At 37.8% G+C, this 6,555-nt stretch overlaps 2 long non-coding RNA genes across 2 annotated transcripts; one reads left to right on the forward strand and one right to left on the reverse strand.

Annotated features, from left to right (window-relative positions):
• The first annotated feature begins 2,350 nt into the window (after positions 1 to 2,350).
• Positions 2,351 to 4,853, forward strand: LOC146692744 (uncharacterized). Its single transcript, XR_014915280.1, has 3 exons — positions 2,351 to 2,437; positions 3,601 to 3,695; positions 3,815 to 4,853. It is a non-coding gene; the product is annotated as an uncharacterized LOC146692744 (long non-coding RNA).
• Positions 4,854 to 4,923: 70 nt separating this feature from the next.
• On the reverse strand, positions 4,924 to 6,265 carry LOC146692745 (uncharacterized). The gene is made up of 3 exons (XR_014915279.1): positions 5,959 to 6,265; positions 5,195 to 5,283; positions 4,924 to 4,996 (listed from the first exon to the last, which is right to left on the reverse strand). It is a non-coding gene; the product is annotated as an uncharacterized LOC146692745 (long non-coding RNA).
• Between the last annotated feature and the right edge of the window lie 290 nt (positions 6,266 to 6,555).

Genomic DNA, 6,555 nt, shown 5'->3' on the forward strand with positions numbered 1-6,555 from the left:
ACCAATTAGTTAAACTTCAGAAATGTCTTAAAGACATTTCCTGCCTCTAAATTTAGAAACATGGTGCCTAACCAGATACTTGTGCTCCAGTAACACTGTGAGCCAATCTGGGTGAGCACCTCCTATTACCAGTAGTGATGTGCGGATCAATACTGAAATATCGATTCCTCCGATACCAGTCATTTATGTTCTGGAATCGATTCTCACATTAAAATATCGATATTTTAGTAATTTAGGGTAAATTTGTAGTTTATCATTAACAGGAACACAGTGGAAAGAAACTATGTCATTCGGATTGTCTACATTGGAATGAACTACTTCCTCTTCCACCTTTCATAGTCATGTGCAAAATACGGCTGTATAAATGTGTCGCAGCCCCTTGGCATGCGCACTCACAACAATGGCTGAGCGTAATTGGAGTCATGTGCTGACGTAGTTTACATCCACAAACAGCCGAGACGTGGTTTGCAATACATGTGGCAAAAAAGTGAGGTGTTGTGGCAACACCACTAACCTTGTCAAACATCTCAGAGTAAATCATATCACAGAAAATGACAAGCGTATGTTGAGGTGAACTGAAGAGGAGGAGTGGACAGGGACAGGTGCTGCTAGGGCGAGACAGACGTCTCTCACGGAGTCCTTTAGTGCTGCAGGCAGGCAACATGCTCAAATAGCGCACAACTTCAGTTTTTTTATTTCTATATGATGAATTCTGCATTATTAAGTGATGAGAACAAGTAATCTGATGTCCTGTAATCATTATGATGCTACAATTTGAGATACAATAAAAGATACTTTGTACAAAAACTTATTTTATTTATTGTATTGTATCAGATCAGTATCATTGATACCACCCTGAATTTTACTTGGTATCGGATCGGAAAGGAAATCAGTGGTATCGCACATCACTAATTACCAATTGCTCTATTTGTGCTGCCAGTCATTCATGGAGTGCCATTAGTTTCTTCTTCCATAGGTGTGGATCATGTCACTTCTTGCTCCTGTCCAGCTCTTAATTCCAAAGACTAGTGGTCGGACACCTGCTTTTGTCAAGTTGACTGGGTCCTTTTCTGGGAGATTGTTTGTTTACATGCATCCTTGAGCTCATACTGTTTCTGAGTATGCATTGTTTCTAAGATTACTGGGGAAGAGGCATATGTGATTCTTTTTAGAGATATTGGGATGGTGGCTAGAGCTGTGTTCATGTCTTGTAAGCATTCTTTTTTTTACCAGGTGCAATCTTTCAGAATATTTTTTAATCATTTTATTGATGAGTCCCAATATATCCAGGAAATGTGGTTATTGGTTATGGTTATGAGGCATGACAAGTTGACCACTTTAGAATGAATGTAACTACACTGCTTAGTTTAGTTTAGATTAGGGTTTTGTTGGTTGTTTGTTTGTTTTTGTAAATAATTACATTGTGTACTGTATTATAGCAGTTACACTTTTTGGCTGAAATTATACTTTTTCAACTTTATATTTAAGCTTGTAACAGACATTTATGCAATATAATAAAGTAAATGGAGAATAAACACAAAGAATGTATGCTTAAATTCAAAGAGAATTAGAATAGTTTTCTTCAATCTTTAGCACAGGTTCTCTCCTGTGAAATGCAACTTTAACAAAAAAACCTATATACTAATAGGTAAGTATACACTAATATATTAGTGCTGTCAAACAATTACAATTTTTAATCAGATTCATCACAGGGTTACTGTGGATTAATCACAATTAAAAATAATTCAAAAATTATATCAATCACATTTTATTTAGCATGAGCAAACAGACTCGGAAAAAAGGGAAAATATACGCACTTAACATGCTTATTGAACATTATGGTAAGAACAAATCAGCTAAGTAAAGCAAAACAAAAGTCCATCATTACTTTAAGAACTGAAAGTCATTCAGTCCAGAAAATTGCTAAAACTTTGAAGTACAGGTGCAAAAACCATCAAGCGCCACGACAAGATTGCTCACATGAGGACCGCCCCAGGAAAGGAAGACCAAGACTTACCTCTGCTGCTGAGGATAAATTCATCCAAGTCACAAGTATGGAATCAGAACGATGCCACCTTGAAACGAAACCGAAAAATGGATTGAAACCGAAAAAAAATATTGTAACTGAAATAAATGTACTGAAAAATCTTGTATTGAAACCGAAAAAAAATTGATAGTGAAAAACAATTAATTGAAACTGTAATTTTTTTGTTTTCGCTTACAATTTTTTTTTTTCGGTTTCAAACCATTTTTCAGTTTCAAACCATTTTTCAGTTTCAATCTGCTGGCACTGTTTTGGCGTCCGGGGGCGCGCTGGGGGGGGGGCGGGGTTTCCGCATACATTATAGAGGCCACTAGTGCTGACCAAGCTGCCATCTTTCTCTCTTCCCGTCTTTCAATGGCTGCTTCAATTTCAGCTTGAACCTCCAAACCGCAAGTAAGTAATCATTTTTTGTCATCTTTTCTTGCTGTCCCACATTAGTTTAGTTTTTTTAGCTACATCTGGTGAAGTTGTGGTAAAATGCTGGTATTAGCCTATTCGTCGTAGCAAGCTAGCCTGAAGCTAATATTTGCTAAATTTAGGGACACCCGTGTCTCTTCAGGAGTTGGAGGCCGGTGTTCTAGGAGCGGATCTCAGGATCTCAACAGGCAGTGTTGGGCAGTAACATAATACATGCACCGGCGTTACGTATTTAAAATACAAAATATGAGTAAATGTATCCGTTACAATTACTGTTCAATAGGTGATATTGAGAATACAGTTAGTTTGTTGAAATAAATGGATTACATGGCGGTATTTACCTGTTTCATATGTTAGGCTATGGTCTCTCTATTTTTTGGTAATTCCACGCCGGTGGAAACCCAAACAAAACACACAATAAGAGCCTCTAAAAATTATTATACAAAAATGATTTAATATGAAGGCAATAGCAGAGTGTTACAGGCATCGCCATAAACAATGTAGCCTCATGGGCAGTGTAGTCCGTGCTGCAGGGAGAATGGACTGCCATACCCGTTATGTGTCTGTGAGCGAGGAGGGAGAAAAAGGAAAAGTATGAGCTGTCACGGAGCAGAAACGGGAGCTGGAAGCATGTAAATATAATAATAACCACTAAAGCCAAAAAGAGTGCCTGACGAGCCCAGCTGTAAGTAAGCTGTTAAGACTCGACTGTACACTGTGTTCGTGTTTTCCTCCGAAACAATAAGCAGCCTTTCAACGCCTCTCTCTGTCTCTCGCTAGCAAACTTGACCCAGACAACAAAGTAAAGCTAGTTTTCAGCTATGAGCCCGACACGAACTGGACGTATTAGCCAGAGGTCCCTTTACTACAGTTCGGAGCCGCTGACCTGTTTTATATACGCGCTGAATAGTTTTCTATACGAGATCGCTGCAGCCTTACCTAATGTCCACCTACTGTTACTCATTTATATTAAGATTTTAACATCTAGTTGGTGTTGGTATGGCAAGTAGCCTTCAGTAATAGTAATAAATCACACAGCAATAGCACATTCATGTAGTTGTAAAGTATTCAGAATACATTACTTCTATAATCTTTGGTGGAATACATTTTAAAATTAACCTTCCCAACACTGTCAACAGGTTAGCACCTCATACCACAGTGCATCAAAGCAGTCTCATGAGCGCTGGGAAGGAGGAGCCCAGAGTCCAAAACAGACAGTGCAGGAGATGACAAGGTTAGTAATTGTATGGTGAAAATTATACTTTGTTATCTTGATTGGCAAAAGAAAAGTAAATACAAAATCTGCTTCTCACATATAGGGCATTTCCAAAACTTCAATTTCTTTCATTACAGCTGTCCTGTGCCAGAAGTTCTGTTGACCCACAGTGAGAGGCATCATTTCAGAAACACCAGGAAGACTAAAACTCATCGCCGGGATCAAGCAGGGCTCGTGATCTTCACCAGCAGCTCCCTCACAAGAAGGATAAACCCAGCATTTCATGAACACTGATGGAGACCTTTGCTTTGTGTAATGTTAGAAGTACTCAGATAATCCTCAGAGGGTCTGGACTTTTACATAATATAATAGAATAGAATTCAACTTTGTTGTCATTGCACATGCACAGGGCAACGAAATGCAGTTTGCATCCATCCAGAAGTGCCTTTAGCCATGATATAGATATATTACAATATATATTAGCAATAGTATAGATATGTAAGTATATTACAGAAATGGGTCTATTATGGTATGTTACAATGTACACGGTATGAAGTATGTTGTGAATATTCTATAACTATAAGTATGTACAGGCTGTAGTGAGTACAAACTATGTACAGGATATAAATATGAAAAACTACAGAAATCTGAGATATACAGTTATACAGAAATGTGAACTATGCAAATTATAAACAGTTGTAGGATTAAAAATCATCATATGTACAGAATGATTATTTACACAGAACTATACAGTAGTGCAGTTAAGTAATAGCTATAAGCTATAGTAATAGCTTTGAGTCCTGTAGAAAGTTAAATATATGTTGTGCTCACTGGTTACTCTGGTATGAATGACTCTGAATTACTTTATGATAAATAACACACTATTGTCAAAAAACAGTGAAAGAATTCCAGATCACAAGTTTTTAGTTCAAATACAAGTAACAACCTTTGACTTTTAATCAGGTTTTATTTAATTGTGTCAGAGAAAACATCATGTGCTCTTCATGTAGCTGAATACATTCAGTGTTTAAAACAGAAGTTGTGCAGGTCTGAGATCAGCAGTTTTCTGAAACACCAAACTGAGGTACTGTTAATGCTGATGTATAGTGACACAGTTACAGGGGTGATTAATCCTTTTGACTTTTTGTCTTTAAATTTATCAATAAAACAGCTGCAGCTTTCACTGACAGCACATGTGGTACTTTAACCTTTGTACTGTTTTCTTCAGTTAATTTTGGAGTTACTACAAAGATTGAAGATATAGGATGATCTGTCTGCTGTCACTGGGTGGTGCTGAGGTCTGAATCTGAGGACAGCTCCTGTAATCACAAACAGAACAGAATCATCACAAACTGAAATATAAAGTTTATCTCTCAAATCTGAAATACAGCTGATCCTTCTCCGGCCTCACACACTCGGGATCTGAAGTTGTTCAGTCCTACAGTTCTGCCGACAGCTGTTTATTTTTTTATTTGTTTTAAAGGCCTTACTAACACATTTTCTAATATCATGTTTACCTTTGAGTTGTTGATGCTTTATAAATGGACATCTGCAAAGATGAGATGATGGAGCAGGTTTCAGTCGAGGTTCAGTCTGCTGCTGCATCCTGGTCACAACATACAGAGGTGTTATCAGCTCAGTATTGAACAAGAAATATTAACGTTTCAAATTATTTGTCCTAAAGAATGCAAGCTGTACAGAGTACTGAACATGTGACTTTGTGAACATAATTCATTAAAAATAATTTGGACAGTTTTTTAACCTGAATATTTGTAACAAACTCAGTAAAAAAAAAAAACTAAAAAAAATAATCAGAGGAAAAATGTAACATTTTAACTTAAGCTGACAAGCGGAAGTAGTTGGTTTCAGTACATAAGTATCGGGCTTTGCTATTTAATCCGTAGCTATTGACTAATGAGGGGAATTTAAAAGTTGGCTTTAATGTCCTTCCACATGTGGAAAGCGACAGAAAACATGCTGCTGTTTGCACATATTTAATAATCAGCTCTGCACAGGAGCAGAAGCAGAGTCCAGCCTGTTGCTCTTACAGTATAATACTCATAATAAAAGTACAGTAACCGTGGTTAGTCACTGAGCAGCCCGGTGCGTTTCTCTTGATTTCTTTAGTCAGGGTAAATTCATTCACCTGCACGGGGTAGCTAAACGAACTTTACAAAACATGTTTCCCCGACAGCCGAGTGCTCATTTTAGCTAGCTAGGTCCTTAGGTAGCTAGCTAAGGACCTAAATTACGGATTAGCTTACAAACACATTTAACTTACCAAAAATAATGCGGTGGGGCCTCAGGTCCTCCTGTCCGGTAGTCCAATTTACTGAAGAACACCTCAGGCTGTCACTTTGAAATAGTCGGTAATGTAAACGCTGGACCTCTCAGCATCTGCCATTCCCGAACAGACACGTGCGAGTTTGTCCGTGACCGCAGCCGCGTCGTCAGTGTTTTCTCCAGTCATTGGTCAGCATTATAATATATGCAAATACATGCGGGTCGGAATCCCCGCCCCCCAGCGCGCCCCCGTACGCCAAAACAGTGCCAGCAGAGTGAAACTGAAAAATGGTTTGAAACCGAAAAGTGGATTGAAACCGAAAAGTGGATTGAAACCGAAAAATGGATTGAAACCGAAAACAAAAAAAAATTGTAAGCGAAAACAAAAAAATTACAGTTTCAATTAATTGTTTTTCACTATCAATTTTTTTTTCGGTTTCAATACAAGATTTTTCAGTACATTTATTTCAGTTACAATATTTTTTTTCGGTTTCAATCCATTTTTTGGTTTCGTTTCAAGGTGGCATCGTTCTGATTCCATAACAAGCCTTAGAAATTACACGTTAACAGCAGCTCAGATTAGACGGCTTAATCT

The sequence above is a fragment of the Copadichromis virginalis genome, linkage group LG15, assembly GCF_057382275.1.
Source record: "Copadichromis virginalis isolate Kocher_CV1m ecotype Utaka linkage group LG15, C_Virginalis_male_GT1.1, whole genome shotgun sequence".
Classification (NCBI taxonomy): Eukaryota; Metazoa; Chordata; class Actinopteri; order Cichliformes; family Cichlidae; genus Copadichromis; species Copadichromis virginalis.